The 17205-nt window shown below is 42.6% G+C and overlaps 1 protein-coding gene and 1 non-coding gene across 4 annotated transcripts in view; one reads left to right on the top strand and one right to left on the bottom strand.

Annotated features, from left to right (window-relative positions):
- PPP6R3 (protein phosphatase 6 regulatory subunit 3) overlaps positions 1 to 12170 on the bottom strand; it is a 162812-nt gene extending 150642 nt beyond the window's left edge. For all 3 annotated transcript variants that reach the window (XM_030560726.1, XM_030560728.1, XM_030560729.1), the window contains exon 1: positions 12034 to 12170. The gene's annotated coding sequence lies outside the window, so the exon portion shown is untranslated. The remainder of the gene's footprint in view (positions 1 to 12033) is intronic.
- A 577-nt stretch (positions 12171 to 12747) lies between these two features.
- Positions 12748 to 12820, top strand: TRNAA-AGC. The gene has a single exon. It is a non-coding gene; the product is annotated as a tRNA-Ala (tRNA).
- Positions 12821 to 17205: the final 4385 nt, after the last annotated feature.

The raw sequence follows: 17205 nt of genomic DNA, 5'->3' as shown, positions 1-17205 counted from the left end.
GTCCAAGGCAAAGATTCCAAGTTAACTGGACAACTAAATTTTAAAGCAGGACAGCAATGAGAAACCTAATAAAGCTGAGAAATGCGTAAGAATATTGAAGAGATCCTCCTTAGACCATAAGATTTAAAACTGCAATGCAGCGATTTAACTAAGGCCTTATCACATACAGTTTTGATACTGTTATAAATATTTTGGTTAAAAAAAGCATACCCCTAACTAAAATAGTTGTATCAGTACAGCCCCCAGTGTGGACCAGGTTATACCATTATAAAGGTGCTTTAATACTAGTATAGCTTATTCCTCTTCCCCTATGGGAAAACTATAGTGGTATAAGAACTTTTATACTGGGACAACACGCTAGGGGAAGTTGTGCTATTTTTATGATAATTGTCTTATACTGGTATAGTGACATTTGGCCAGCTGATACTGGTACAGTGACTTAAGATCAACAGTCTCTTCAGATGTGTAACATGCATTATTTACTTGGGATTGGAAGGTACTGTATTCTCCCCCAACCCCTTCTGTAGATTCCTAAGGCGCAATGTGACTCATTTTGTTATAGGTGGGAGAGAGGTGTTCCTATTAAGTTGTTTTTTAAAACCCACTTGTATGCAATATAATTTTTATCCACCCTGAAATAAGTATTTTTAAAAAATTATTTAAATTGAATGTTTTTAAAAATAAGCCTAAATATAAAATTATTATAACCTATATTAAGGCATAAGATTACTATAAGCTATTAAAGTAATTTTAAATTAAATTAAAATGAAAAATATTTTAAAAAGCAGTACATGTTGAGTACACATATACTGCTTAAGTTGTAAAGAAAGCCAAGGCCTAAACCAATGGAAGTCACTGACTAAGCACCTGGAACCAGAGTTTTTTGAAGCGCTAATCCAACTTTTCACAGCAGTAACATCTTCTGCAGGTAGAGCGAGAATATATTCTTCATTTGTTTATTCAGTGATTCAGTTCAGTGACTAGTTCATTCAAAGTTGAAAATGCAGGAATGCTTTCCTGTTCCAATCTATGAATAAAAATGGTGACAGAGAACAAGGTCTACTAGTTCTAAAATCTTGAAGGATGCAGTTACTAGAAATAATCAGTTCAATGCTCTAACTGCAGATAATACTTTTAATTTAATATGTCAGTTAAATATGCTGGATACATAATATGTAAAATTAAGGTAGTTTTACTTAACTAAAAGTTTGAACATGCTGTTTGGGCATTTTCAATTGAATTCCAGTTTCCATCCAAATGCAGTGTGACAAGTCAAAAATTTAGTAAATAAGAAATGTGGATTTCACCATGTGCTAACATAATGTGAAGATTAAGAATCCGAATAAATGTATGTTGAGCTATATAGAATTGCTCAAGTGTGTATACAGTGTATCCTCCTGGTTAATATAAAGTACCAATTTAACAGTAAAGGCTGTATTTAGATGCAAATCAACAAGCTTCAATGGTTACCAAAGAAAACTAAAAAGTCCTATTGCAAAACAAGATTAAAATAAATTTAAATCAATGCTTCCTGGTTGCTGTTTCAAGCCACAATGGGGGGAAAGGGGGATTTCAATTTTTTTATTTAAAATCTACCCACCTAATATATTTAAAGAAAAAAACAGGCCTTTCATTTTGAAATTCAAATTGCAACACAATCACAAGTTTCATAAGGACTAATAAAACTTTAAAAGCTCCAGGTCAGCCCCAAGGTGTTCAAAAATGGAACAACTGATCTAGTACTAATTCATAAGTTGCAAAGTATCCATCTGTATAGATCTGTATCCAACTTTTTAGTAATAATGAAAGTTTACGCCAAACTCTATGCAGGAAATTCAACTGAACTCAAAGGAAACTTGCTCTTTCATACCTCTGGAGTTTTGTTACCTCATGGATGTTTTACACATGGCTGAAAAAGCAGTATGCGAAGACCAGAGATGGGATACTGTATTAGTACCCTACAAAAAGGAGGAAGGATGGATCTAGAGACTTCTCTGAATATACAGAGTTACTAACTCAAATAGAACAAATATAGGAAAAGGTAAAGGTTCTGAAGCCTAACAGCACATAAATTGCTATATTCTGATATGAGACAAGACATCCAGGTCCTACAAGACTGCCTCAGGACACTTACCTTTATTAATTAAGCTGAGACTGTTACAGAAGTCCAGTTCTTCAGCCCAATAGGTTTTTCCACAGCAGACAGCCAACTGGTTCTTACTATCATCACTTTTACTACCCCAAACTCAATAACTGCTTGTTCTTCAAAAAACAATTAACTATTTCAGAATATTCTTGGTCACAACAAAAGAAACTTACAGCAGTCACAACAAACACCACTGCACGGCGGTCATGCAGAGTACCACTGTCCATAAAATCAGAATCATGACAATCAAAGATCATTAGGTCAGCTATTACATCTTCCTGCTAACACATGATTGTTTTAGATACTGTCCAAGTGCTCTGGAAAGTCTAATTTTAATTGACTCAAGCAACAGTTTCCAATACTTTCTTTGGAGACTAATCCCCACTTCAGTAAACCTTACTATCAGCAAATTCTTCCTGCCATTAGGATATATTTTCATTACATCTTAGTCTATTTCCCCTTGGACCATCTTAAATAAGTCTTCTCATTCTTTAGTGCTAACACACTTCAAGTTTTCATAGATTACAGTCACTTTGCCAATTTAAATTTTTTAACTCTAAAGGTCTCAAACACGCAGCCTGCAGGCCACATGCGGCCAGCCATAGGCGCCAACTCCACCAGCAGCCAAGGTTCCCTTCCCCCTCGCAGCCCTTCCTCCCACCCACCGAGCATGCCGCACCCCGCTCCTCCGCTAACCTCCCAGCACTTCCCAACACTAAATAGCTGTTTGGTGGCACTTAGGACTTTCCGGGGGGGAGGGAGAAGGAGGAGCAGGGACACAGTGCGCTCAGGGGAGGTGGAGAAGAGGCAGGGCTGGAGCGGGGATTTGAGGAAGAGGTAGGAACAGGGGCAGGGAAGGGGTGGGGCCTCATGGACTAGACGAGCAGTCTGAAATATGAAGTTCAGCATGTATGATTCTTTGCTGTGAGTAGCTGGGAAGAATGTTTGTTCAAAGTGGCAACGTATTTTGTATGAATAGTTATTTTAAAAAGTTCCTGCCATTACAGCTATGTTGATAGACTGTTAATGTAGATCATCATCAGTGTTACCGACCACAAAAAAAATAGTTACAGGTGTTTATATTTTATTTAAACCCCTCTTTGCATTACAGTTTAAAAAAAGGTAATACATTGACTTTTAATAGCATATTACATATTCTTTTTTTCATTTTTGGCTATACTTTTGTATCGTTGTATGAAAAGGTTTCAGTGATGCGGCCCTTGGGCCAATGTACTAGTCCTCATGCGGCCCTCGTGCTGATTTGAGTTTGAGATCCCTGTCTAGAGAAATTGTAATTAAATCAATGAGGATTGTTTCTCTCTCCTAAATAACTGTTTAACAATAGTTTTCTAGTACAGAACTGCCCTCGGATGAAGAATTTCAGTCTCCTTGGTGCTGACTTGTCTGCATTTTGGTACCTCTGAATGTACTCAAAATAGCACTGCCATTTTGCCAACAGATTGCACTGCAACTCCTTAGTTTTGTCCAGTTTCATCCCCATATTTCCCAGGTAAAAGCTTTGTTATCCTGCATACTGGGGGAATGGGGGGTGCTAGTAAGTCGAAAATTACGGTTAACTTAAAGGGAGGTAGTTTGGGTGCGGAAGGAGGCTTGGGGCGGAGATGCAGGATGGGGTGTGGTGCATGGGCTATGGGAGGGAGTTTGGGGGCAGGAGATGGCTCAGGGCACAGGAGGGCCTTCAGGGTGCTAGATCCAGGGGGTGCTCACCTCAGGCAGCTCCCCACAAACAGCAACATGTCCCTTCTGCTTCTAGGCAAAAGTGCTGTCAGGCGTCTGTGCAGTGTCTCCGCCCACAGGCACTGCCCCCACAGCTCCTATTGGCCGTAGTTTCCAGCCAATGTTAGCTGCGGAGCCAGAGCCTGGCACAGTGGCAGCACACAGAGCCTCTGTGGCTGTTCCTCTGCCTAGGAGCATCAGGGACACATCACCGCTTCCAGGGAGCCACGTGAAGCCAGGTAGGGAGCCTGCTGATCCCATGCCAACTGGACTTTTAATGGCCTAGTCAGTAGCACTGACCAGAGCCACTAGGGTCCCTTTTTGACCAGGTGTTCCAGTCAAAAACTGGACATATGGCAACCCTACTGAAGATGAGAAATGCCAGTTTTAGAGCTTTCTGGCTGGTAAAGTGCCAGATAACACAGCTTTTACTGTATCTCCCTTCCACTGAGTAAACCTCTCCCTCCTATCGCCAGTGTGCAACAGCGCAATTCAGACAGCACTCACAGCATTAGTTTTTGCATTTAAAAGGAAGAGGCAGGGAAAAGACTGAGGAACAGATGGGAAGGCAACTTAAGAGACAGGGAGGCTGATTGGTTAGGAACTCATCCTTCCAGACCACAGGTATATTTTCAAATCCGCTTTCAAGTCACAGCAAAAGCCTATCAATTTTGAATGTGCTTTTAGAAATATACTAGAAAGCAAGGCAACAAGACCTGTTAATTTATGAGAACCTACAATTTCTTCAATCCAACATGAAATACACCAGAGTTAAAAGGCAAACTGCCATGGACGGAGATCAGCCCTCCCCTTCCTCCCCCAATCAACAACCAAGACAGTAGAACAACATGCTCACCAATACATTCTACTTCATTGCCCTGCTCTCACAGCAAACTTCCCAGCCCATTGCAACTTTATTCCTCCAGGAGTTCTGTTCTGGACCATGATAGTAAAAGCCTGAACCTACCTGAGTGTTAAGTACCCTATGGCTTTCCTGGCAGGGGCAGAGAGGACATTCATATCTGCAACAAATTTTTCTATCTTAAATATGATCTGCAGAGCACTTAAAAATTGTGCTTGTATACTTTAAGGTTCTTTTTGCTGTAGAGAGATCTGAACGGTTCTCTCACATTAGAAATAACAGGAATATCAAGCAAAATTGAGTGATTTCAAGAGTCTTCGGTTATCTCCATCCCTTACTAAAGGAGGTTCTGTTTGGGTTACAAGTGGGGTTTCCTTTGTTCCTTTCCCCTACTAATCTTGTGATTATGGAAAAACCATTCCTTCTGACAAAGCTTTCTATCATGCCCTTACGGTGGTCTGACTATATAAGTCTCACCTCCACAGCCTAACATTCAAGAACAATTTATCTCTGGCTTTCATACACTTTATCTTAGGTTTTGCAAATCACATTGTTCCAGAGGAGAAACTAATCTGGGGAGTGGGGGAAAAGAGGAGAGAAGAGAATCGCAGATGAAGATAGAACTACTGATGGACCTGGATCCTGATCTACTGATGGCCTTAAAGATCAGAAGCAGATTAGTAGCAAGTGGAGCAAACAGGTCACATGGGATACATTAAGGAAGCCCATCCAATTAAAGCGATGGGCTCCTGCATTCTGCTGCTTTTATTGTTTCCACCTTCCCTTCCAGATACAGAGTGGATTCAATTTGCGTATGGCTCAATCCTCATCTAGGAAGAATAGTAAAGCTTCCTGGAAAGATGGAGTTACACTATGTTTTTCAGAACTGATGCTACCCAATACTCTAGGTTAACTGCAGAGCTAAACAGGGCCCCAATGCTTTTCACCACTTTGATGAAAGAGGGCAGATTCAATTAGGGAAAGAGTGACCCAGGTAGTTCTTCAAAGCATTTCCCACTTATGATTAACATTTCAATGTTTTACAGGTCGAGTTTGAGCCAGTTGCTCATTGTATATTGTGAGCTCTCAATTTAATTGAAGAGGTAAAAATGTTGAACCTTTAACAAAGAAATCATCTTGCCAAAGCATTAATCTGGTTTACCACTTCTGACTTTAATGACCAAAGCATTTTAAATGGTTACACTAAAGGGACAATCCCTTCTCTTTTCAGTTGCTTAGGTTTCAGTGTTTTGAGATGTTATTTGAGTCCTTCTCTAGTCACCACACAGCCTTCCAACAAAGCATCATTTTTAGTATAAAATAAGATGAAAATGTTCTGAATGAGCCCAGGCCTCTACAAGCTGTTTTTCTCCTTTGGAGGTCATTTTAAGCGCTGCACAGTTTTCAGATAATGTTCTCAGTTCTCAAAAAAAAAAAAAAAAAAAATTAACATGTCTAGTTACACTTCTGAAAATAATCCGCCAAGTGTTCAATTTGTCTTGCACTGAATTTATGAATGATAGCCTAAATTACAATATAACATATGCTAGCCTTAATTTATGCTTAAACGTAACTTGTTTGCACATAAACTACAATACATTATGCATGCTCAGTTCTAACTAGTCTTCCTAAGTACATTAGCATTTAAGACTAAAAAGATCTTTCACCAAATTCCTGATCTCACATGTTTTAGCTTAACTGGATGTTTTCCTATAGTTTAAGTATCTCTGTAACCTAAACTCTACAGTGACTGTCATTTTTAGCTGAAATAAAGTTTTACTGTAGTACTACAGGCAAAAATGACTTTAACCACCCTGGTAGCACAAGAGTCATTATTTCATAGGGTAGGTAAAAAACAATTACTTTTAAAAAAAATAATAATAATAATCTCATCTCTTTTATTTAAATCAATTTTTTTGATAAGATGCTTTGTGAGGAAAAAAGCTATCTAAAGATATATCTTAATTAAAACTATCTTTGAGTTATAATGTCTCATCATGGAATGGGGATTATAAATTCTAATTCTATCATATGAGACAATATATTCATGTAATGTTTAAGAAAAGTTTTGTAAACGAGTTCCAACAGTTCATGGATTAGAGACCCAATCTTATGGGGTTCCAAGAGCTTCTGTATAGATTTAGGTTAATCTTTCTATCTACCAAATGGGACTCTGTGCTCAGTCTAGAATAGGGGTCAGCAACCTCTAATTTAAAGGTTTCGTGTGCCAGTAACACATTTTAACGTTTTTCGAAAGTCTCTTTGTATAAGTTTATTATAACTAAACTATTGTTGTACATAAAGCAAATAAAGTTTTTAAAGTGTTTTAAAAACTTCATTTAAAATTAAATTAAAATGCAGAGCTCCCTGGACCAGTGGCCAGGACCCAGGCAGTGTGAGTGCCACTAAAAATCAGCTCGCATGCCACCTTCAGCACGCATGCCATAGATTGCCTACCCCTTGTCTAGAAGATACCATCAGAGATGCTTAGTTTTGCAGTTCTCAGACTATGGATTTGTGACTCCAGAGATAATATGCATGTTAACAGCAAAAAAGTGTTCAAATAAATAATATATAGAAGTGAGAAATAACAGACTCAAATCCTATTGTCCCTCTGCAAATTTGTGTACACAGAGTCAATCCCTTACCTCTCTCTAAAAGTGCAAAGTTTCAAAAAGTTCAATGAATAGGAGATTGTTGGGGCGGAATAGATCTGGAGAAGGAGAAGAACTCTGGAGATAAATGTGAGAAGAGAGGGACAGGGAGTAGAAACAAAAGTGAAACTCTTTGAGCAACATATTCCAGAAGTCTTGACGTCTCTGAAGGTAGCCTTCATTGATCTGAGATCTAATATACCATTCTCTCACTAGAAGGGAAAACCTATAAAGGCAGCAGGCCGTAAGAGAACCAATTTGGGAATAAGAACCATTCAAGAAATGTATGTTTGCTGATGATGTTTTAAAGAAGGTCACCCCAGTGAACTGGTGGAAATCACTTAAGCACTTGGATTCAGAGACTGTTGAAGTGATTATTTCACTTTTAAACAGCAGTGGCTTCTTCCGTGCGTGTAGGAAGAATATTTTTTCCCCTTTGGACTAATTCATTCCAAACTGAGAAATCGTTTGGGACCTGAAAAAGCAGGAAAGCTTGTTTTTCCTTTCCAGATTACGAACGAACAGGAAAATGAAGGTGAAGAGGACTGAGTTAGCTGCAGAAGCCAATATTTTAAGTTTCTCATGTTTATCTGGCTGACACAGTCAATTTAATTATTTTTTTTTAATATTAAAATTATTTTTCACTAAAATAGTTAAACAAAAACAAACCTGATTTTAAAAAAACATTTGAATGTTTAACTAAATTTAAAAATTCATATGCTTGTTTTGTTAAAATATTAGATGTTTGCTGTTGAAGAAAAAAAACCCAGAATACATAATGTTGTTTTAGTTAACTAAAACAATTTAAATGTCTGTCTGGTGATAGTTCACCTCCCAATGACTTCATTAATATCTCCAATTCAACAGGTTAATCATTAATATTTGGAGGATTTTCTTGCCATGCTGTATTAGGAGGAGACTATCTGCTTCAATTACTTTTGGTAAATAAGACAACCAAACAATAATTCATTTTCTGATATAGATGTAAAACTAATCTGAAAAGTTTTTAAAATAAATCACTTTAAAAATGTATAGTGTGAATCTTCTAAAAATGAAACCTACATCTATCTCTGAGTTGTGAAGAATATGTATTAAGGTTGTAACAACCAACAAGAATGCACTTATGTAGAAATCCATGATTAAATCGAGTCTTCCTGACTTGTGATTTAATCATGTCCACCCTGTTATTTCATATACAAATTTCTTTTTTTTTTTTGGCAAAATGAACTTACAAGTTCAAGGAGCCTGTAAGGAGGCGCCCTGGCTCCCCGCCGCGCCTGAGAGGGACGAGCCAGAGCAGGTGCCTCAGTGGGCGGAGCCAGCACTGCCTGTCCCCGCCCCCCGGAAGTCAAGGGGCGGGACAGGAAGTATAAAAGCCCAGCCCCAGCGCTCAGTTGGGCACAGGCTGCCGGAGAGGACAGACGCTGGTGCCCGGGCTCCTGCCGAGTCCAGCCTGCCCCGCGCCCACTACCCGGAGGAGCGCTGGCCGGACCTGCCTCACGCCCACTACCCAGAGGAGCGCTGGCCGGACCTGCCCCGCGCCCACTACCCAGAGGAGCGCTGGCTGGACTTGCCTCAGACCCGGTACCCAGAGGAACGTTGGCCTGACCTGCCATGTACCTGATGCCCCAAGGAGTGGCCTGAGCTTCCCCACGACCGGTATCCGGAGGAGCCCATGGTCTGGGACCCCCCAGATGACGCTGGCAAGGACCAGGTACCCAGAGAGGGGGAGGTTGGAAGTGGCCCGGGGGGTAGCCGACCCTGGTTTGGCTCCTGAAGAGCCTGAACCCATGTCAGTGTGTTGCGGCCAGGATCCCCACTGACCGCAGCGGGTCTTGACTGCTGCTAGGGCCCCGGGCTGGAACGCAGTGGAGTGGGAGGGCCTGCGTTCCCCCTACCACCCGTAACCGGGTGGCAGACTCCCCCTCTTCCAGCCTATTGCCACTGCTCTTTCCTGATCCAGAGGGCCAGAGCTAGCTAGACTTGTGTTTGGTGCCCGCCCAAACCAAGGGCTGGGCCCCTTTGACTTTGCCACTGCTCTGTCCTGATCCCGAGGGCCAGAGCTAACTAGACTTGCGTTGACTGCCCCCCGCCCAGCCAAGGGCCTGGGCTGATACTGTGTTTGCTCAGCCTCTGCTAGAGGCCTGAGCTTGAACTGTTACTGCCCTGCCCTGTCCAAGGGCTGGGGCTTATTTACTTTGAGAGTCCTGACCCCGGCTAGAGGGCTGGGGCTCTACCTTGTTTGCAGACCCTGTACCCCCCTCAACACCTGCGGAGGGGCTAAGCCTACCCGGACTGCAGCGTGCTAGGAGGCGCCCTGGCTCCCCGCCGTGCCTCAGAGGGATGAGCCCCGACACGACCGGCTTACAGAGCCTTACAGTTTCTAAAAAGAAATTCCTTGAATTTCTAAAGCCATGTTTGTGATTTACACCCCAAACCTACAATGCGTAACACGCAGGTGGCCTACTGTGTCTGAGCAGAGCCCTCGTAAAGTTATTGTGGACGCTATGTATTGAAGGATCTGGCATTTATGAGTAAAGAATTAGACACCAATGAACAATTTTAAGATTCCCTCCAGTTTTAGAACTGCAGCTCTAATCCAAGTCTTATTCAGTGGAAAATAAATTATGTACAGCCAAATCATCATGCGCACACATACATTATAAAGTATGTTTTAATGAAAAAAATATCAATTGATACCTTTAGGGAAGAAAGCTAGAGAGCTTTCCCTAGCTTTAACATTCCAGTAGAAACAAGTACTCATGCAAAGTTTGCAATTCAAACACAGCAGAGAACTTGAAAGTGAAACTAATTTTTCATTGATAAAAACTACAAGTAAATAAAGAGCATAAATAGTAAAGAACAATCAGAATTCCTTCCACTCAAGATTCAACACATTAGTAACACAGTTAAAGGTTTCAACCTCTGATTTTTAAGCTAATAGCATCCAGAAACATTTCGGTAACGTCCAAGAGTACAGGCATGTTTCCTCTACCCAGGTAACATCTACTCAGATGAGAGCTAAGTGCTCTATAACAGCTTTCACTGGTTACATATAGCAAACAATTCCAAAATATCAGGTATTTTGAAAACGTTTATTTCTTTCATTTTATACCTATCTATACTGATCTCCAGGAACATCATAGGACAGTCTTGGCACTCCAATTCACTTTTCTACTTAGAAAGCATTCTGGGGCAATAAAGAAAAGGTCAGAATTAAAAGGGAAACAGTCATATTCAGCCTAAAATTCACTTTTTGTAAGAGAACTAAAAATCCAAGGGTTTTTTTTTTTTAAGTTAGAACTAGCCAAAATGTTACTATGATTTTAAGAATGAGCATATGAACCACTGAGGCACTAATTTAAAACAAAGAGCAAAATTAAGTATGAAGAAGACCAATAACTAGTCTGTTTTCACTGTCCAAACTGAGGAGCATAACAGCAAAGAGGAAACCAAGTTTCAATGTAAGGCGCATAAGTTTCTGGTGATGCTGCTGCTTTTGCTGAATGCTTTTAGAAAGAAAATTTTAACCTGAGAGCATCCCTCTGATAATTCATCTACTTTCCCAACAATTACTAAGAATCAAGACAATAAGAAATCAAAAGTTTCTTATTTTGAGAGGTTTAAAAGAACGTTTACGGGTTCATTGAAAAACAGCATTACTCAGGGATTCTGCTAGTTGAATAATAAAGTCTTGCCATTTGTACTAAGGAAAATGGATGTTAAAATCCTATATGATGCCCCAAAAGACGTAAAACTGTTATAATTTACCCAACTTCAACATCTATCTCATGCAGCTATCCCTGACTCAGAGATGAAATCCACACCTGACCTGTGCAACTCAGAACACATGCGTCCGCAGGCTTGGGACACAGACAGACTCAAGGAGCTGAGCTTATGCTGTGGAGACAGACCTTCATGCACCTTCCTCGACACAAAGCTCAAAGGTTGTTCAGGTGTTCGCAGAAAGACCGCAATTCAAACTAACACGCTCAGTTCTAACTAGTAATTTGAGAGAAGAGCTGTAGTGAGAAGACAGGCAGAGAGAACACAGCTGGATCCCTTTAACTGAGGCAACAGGCGGTAAAAGTAACACCAGGTTCCCACTGATTCAGTACCTCCCGCTGAGTATCGCTGGGAAGCAGGTGCGGGGGGGGGGGGCGGTCGCACATGCAGCCATAGGGGGATAAAGTCAGTGCTCCTCCAGCGGGGCATATGAGGACCCAAAGGAAAAGGTACCCTAGGACGCCCCCACCCCACGCTGAGTGACGGGGGGGGGGGAGGCGGCAAGGGATAACTTGGGGGGGGAAGGGGTCGACACAGCCCTATTCTACAGGAAGCCAAACAACTCAGCCAGGCCGCTGCCAGGGGCGGGGAGCGAGCAAACAAGGCCGCCCCCCACTTCGGGCGCAAACCGGGGAGAGGAGCGGGAAACGGCCCCCAATTGCGGGAGGAGGCCTCAAAGACCAGCCCGCAGACTCCGGGGAACAGGAAGACGCGCCCCCCCATAGCCCCTGCGCAGGGCGGGGGGAGGGGAGCGCTCACCGGGCCCGTGCATTGGGGCAGAGCGTCAGGGAGAGGGAAAAAACCCCAGCGGCAGTTGACTCAGGCCGGAGCTCCCCGGACCTCCCTACCTCGGCGAGCGCGTCTCCCCGTCTCGGGTCCTGGTCTGCCTCGGCTCAGACGGGAAAGCGAGCGCTCGCCACCATCACCGACACTTCAAGATGGCGGACATATCAGACCCTATGAGCTCTCCTTCGCTCCCCCTCCTCGCCTGCCAATCACACTTCCCTGACACGCCCAAGTCCCCATGAGCACACTCCCATTGGACAATAGCATAAATTCCACCTCCCATTGGCTTTCTTTTGGACGCCAATAACTTATGAACGACAGCGCCAGTGGACTATATGGCGATTGAGGGCGGGCTGAACCGGTTGCTGAAGGCCAATCAGGGCATCCGGGTGGGCCCCTCTGATTTCCCACCTTCACGCCGTAGCAACAGCTTAACGTCACGGTGACAGGCGTGTTTTTTACCCAATCATAGCCGCGAGCACAGTTTAAAAATAAACCGGGTTAGACCAATCAGCTGGTAAAAGACTCAGACCATTTTGAGACCAATGGGGGCAATACAGAGGGCGGGATGGAAGCCGAGGACCGCAAACACAAAACTAGCCTCGCCCATCACCCCTTCCATTGGCCAACGGAAAAAAACACGCCCACAGCAGAGAAGGGAGGTAGCGAAACTGCCTGGCAACAACTTGCCGCTCCTGGAATGAGCGCGGAAGGAGTAGGTCTCGCGATGAGTGGGCTGCGTATGTCTGAATGACTGAAGAGGGATGTTGAGGGCTGGGGAATTAGCTCAAATGGTAGAGCGCTCGCTTAGCATGCGAGAGGTAGCGGGATCGATGCCCGCATTCTCCAGGTGGTGTGTTTTTTGCTTTCAATTTCAAGAAATTCCTTTCCAGCTTATGAATACACAAAAAAAGCGATTTCAATTATATGTTTCAAAGTCCATGAGCCATGTATTGCAGATGTTGAATTTAATTATTTCCCCATATATTTTGTTAAACTGACTATGGCTCGGCAAACCACAGAAAAAGTAACTGAAACTCGACAAGTACTCATGTGCCCCATTGAGTCCTGCAAAATAACAATAACAACAATTTGCACATGCACATGCCCTAAGAAAAAACTCTCAGGTGGCTAGTGAAAATAATGTTCCCATATCCGTTGCATCATATTGAAAAAATAGCCCCTGGGTTCAATGGGTTCTGCAAAAATGGGCATGGGCTAGTTGCATTTTATAACAGGACTGTACACGCCAGTTAATATAAATGGATCCCTCTAATACACACACACCAATTGCACTTGCAGATCCCCAGATTTCTATACCTGTATCAGGTAATTGCAGGCATAAGCAGCACATTGTTGCCAGCTCTCACAATTTTTATCACAAGTTTAACAATATTTGGTGTTTTTCTTAAAGCCCCAACTCCTGGAGACATGATTACATGAGAATCTTAGTTTTCATTTTTTTAAAGGGTTCTAATCATCATGGTTACAGAGAAAACCTTGAAAAAAAAATGAAATGTTAAGGCTTGAAAACCAGAAGGCAAATAAAAAGAGCACATTTTTTTTTTAAACTCATGATTTTGTGGAGCCTGATTCACGATTTGTAAACACTTGATGTAGCCATACTATGTTATCCATACTGTACAAAGAAAGCTGGCATATTGCATGAGTATTTTATGAGTGCAGTCATTGAGAAGCTCGGCTTTGCAATTTTGGCAAAAATTTTAATTTTGTTTTGTCAACTAATATAGCACTATGAAACATTTAATTGACACGTGAAAAAATATATTTGATTAGTGTACTGCTTTATGATACCATGACAGGTACTTTTAATAGCTTATTCTTTCATAATGGAATGGTTTTGTATTTAGGATCCATTCTGTAATATCATTATTTTTTAAACTACAATATATTATTAGGACAAAAGTCAATGGACTAAAAGTTTACTTGATATTTTAAGAAACTACAAAAATATTAAATTAACATTTTAAAAAACAGGAGTATGATAGATAGTAAAGGGAGCTAATTGCTGAACCACATCTCAGAACATTTGAAGGCCCTGATCCTGAAAACAATTACATACATGCTTAATTTTACATACTAGTCAGATTGTGTAAAGCTAGGCACATGCTTAAATAGCTTACTGTGATGATTTGGAGACTCAGTTTATGTACTGGACCTGAGTTACTGTGCTGGCTAAGATTTAGGCTTGGAAAGGCACATCCATAGACAGCCTCTAAAGGGTGTGTTTCTTGCAAATTCATGAAGCGTTCCATATTTTTCACCGATATCCTGTTGCGTTTCTGGCTGCACTTTTTCCCTCACCTCCTTCTCTATGCATTTCCTATCCATGGCCCCACAAAGTCCCGGGACCTCCTGGTCAACCTCCTCCTCGCCCTTGCTAAAATGGCCATCTACGCAATCAGGGAAAGAAGGTTGGCCGATGGGGACTCCTGTGACTGTGGGGCTTGTTTCCAATCCTTAGTCCGTTCACACATCCGGGCGGAGTTCCTCTGGGCGGTGTCCACTGGCTCCCTTGACGTCTTCGAGGAGCAGTGGGTGCTGTCCGGGGTTCTCTGCTCGGTTTCCCCGTCAGGATCCCTTCTTATGACCCTTTGACCGCTCTCCTGTCCCTGTTCTTTTATTAGTTGTACCCCGGAATCAGTTGGGTTCTGAGGTCCTGTAGATCTTCCCCTCAGACTGGGGGGCGGGATCTGTTAGCAGTGGGCAGGCTTCCACCTGCCCAGTTCCCAGAAACCCAACAGGTAAAAGTCAAGGTCCCCTGACCAAGTAAGTGAGGTAGGGGGCTGCTTCTGCCCAGGGATTGGAGAAAAGTGAATGTGTTTTTTGGAGTCAGCACTAGCTGCAGGAGGGGAACTCCTACTGTCTGCTCTTCCAATAATAAATACCCGTTCTGCTGTTACTGAGCTCATGCCTGTGTCATCATTACAGAGATTCTACTTGTTTTTATGCTAACCCAAGAATGAGACTGCAAGATCAAGTAACAGTACAATTTATGAATTCTGGTTGATGCTATGAAATTGTTATGAACTTATTATATCCTTGCATACATCACTGGATGTGGAGACAGCCATCTGTTATCAGGGCTGTAGAACCAGCTACAGACCAGAGACAATGGTAGATCATTAGACCTTTATTGGTTGCTTGTTCAGGTGGAAACACTTTGGGACAATGGTTTGGCTGAAAGCCTGGGGAAACCAACACAACTAAGTTTTTCCGTAGGGTACTGGGGAAGTGGAGAGTGGACAATTCCTAGTGGCAGAACAAAGAAATAGGAATGAAAAGCAGAAGCTTAAAGAAGACTCAGAAACACAGGAAGCTTTCGTAGAAAAGAGGATGAGGCAGGCATGCTTTCATAGCATGGGGCCATGTTTAACTATGGAACCAGCCAAGGTGAAAGGAAGGAAGCCGACTTGGAGCAGAAAGAGGGAGAGACTCCATGATTCTCAAGAGAAAAGATGCAGAAGGGGGGATCCTGGACACCTCAGATAGTTCTGCTAAGGCCAAAGAACTCTGCAGAGTGATGAGGAAACTGAAGCAAGCAAATGCATACAGTTGTCTATATTACTTTGCCTAGATCTGTGATCTCTCATTTTATCTAAGTAAAATGCAATGGTGTTTTAGAATTCTGTGCAAAGTCTGTGTGTGCATGTTTGCCTCATTATCACATGCCCCTGAAAAGAGGAACTGTAAACCCAGAGTGCCCACACTGCTGGAGTTCTGGGGGAGGGTGTGCTTAAGCTACAGAAGAGTCTGAGCGGTCAGCATTGGTCCTGGGGGCTAGGCAGTTGGACTACATGTTCCCAGCTTTCAGAAGGGGCTGCATGACAGAGGATCTGTACCCCGATAGTGTGCCTAGAGATCCCAATCAAAGCAGTGCCTGGATCTGTTCAGACTCAAAAGGCTTAAACCACACGGGGCCCAGTGAGGTGGGCCCCAAACACAGCAGATTGATGAGTATCTAGCCAGGGAGAGCTCTACTAGCGCTGTGTGTATGCTACTTAGTGATTCAGGGCCTTGATAAAGTGGATGAGAAACGAGTAGTGATGGTAATAGGGAAAACCAGCCAGGAGCTGAGTCTTAATTTCAGTTTGTGGCTGCAAATTTCTCTGCCTCTATGCAAGCTGCTTTTTGAAGTCCCCAAATTGGCAAGTAAATCAGTGGCTTTTGTCAACTGTAGAGGGCAGAGGTGAGGCTACCATATATTTCATTCTCGCCGTGGGGAATCAGTATGAGGCCAGTAGTATTCATGACACTGCACTAGCGGACAGAAGTAAGTGTGCGTAACGTTCAGAGAGGCTTCCTAGGACAAAGTTCAAGGATGGTAACATCAGGCAGCACTGGGGTGGTTTGTCCAGAGTAGAAGAAATGGTCAAGTATAGACTAGGTGTAGCCATCAAGTGTTCAGTTAGCCTGCCCTATATGCAACTTTTCCCTTAGTGAGGATGTGGTCTGAGGGTCTCTCCTACTGTAGGTATCTCCACAGTGTTCTATATCATCTGTATTTCTAGGTTTTCAAAGGCTTACATATCAGTGCAATTGATGTTCTGAAAAGTGCGAGAGACTGCTTTTCAACCATAACAGGAGTGCTGATTTGAAGTTGTGCTGGCACAGAAAGAAATGGGCTTGCTAGGGAGGAGTTAGGTACTGTTCCCGGTCCTCATTGCCATCATAATGGGGCCAGAGTTGAGAATGTGCAGCTGTCCTGTTAGGCAGCATGAGTCACCTTAACTCCACATGTTTTGGTTTTCTAAAGTTTCTGAACACTTGGGTTTGGCCATAGTGTTTACATAATGCTGCCATTATGATCTATGGCATTTTATACCCATTTTGTGTGGATGTAAATGACAACACAAAGTTCAAGGCAGTGGAGAATCAGGCCCGTGTTCTAGAGCTTGGGGCTGTATCACCTCCCCACCTCCCTTCTTCCAAATATCTCTCTTTAGCACAGCTCAACACTGGCAGCAAGTTTGTGATTTCACTGCATGAAATCCTCTCCTTTCTGCATGTCATGGCATTTCACTTTCGTTGGTGGATCGTTTAAGCGTGTTCACCCAAGGTTCTGGCATGCAGTAATAACTTGCTCTTAGTGCTCAGCAGGCTTTTTGTGATGTTGGATAATCAAATGTTTGGATGTTGTGTGGAGGGTTACAGGCTTTGTGAGCTTAACTTTGTGTAACTTTAGCATTTGTCTTCCCTTCAAATTATGAGGG

The sequence above is a fragment of the Gopherus evgoodei genome, chromosome 4, assembly GCF_007399415.2.
Source record: "Gopherus evgoodei ecotype Sinaloan lineage chromosome 4, rGopEvg1_v1.p, whole genome shotgun sequence".
In the NCBI taxonomy this organism is placed as follows: Eukaryota; Metazoa; Chordata; order Testudines; family Testudinidae; genus Gopherus; species Gopherus evgoodei.
This window is presented reverse-complemented; position numbering and strand designations above follow the sequence as displayed.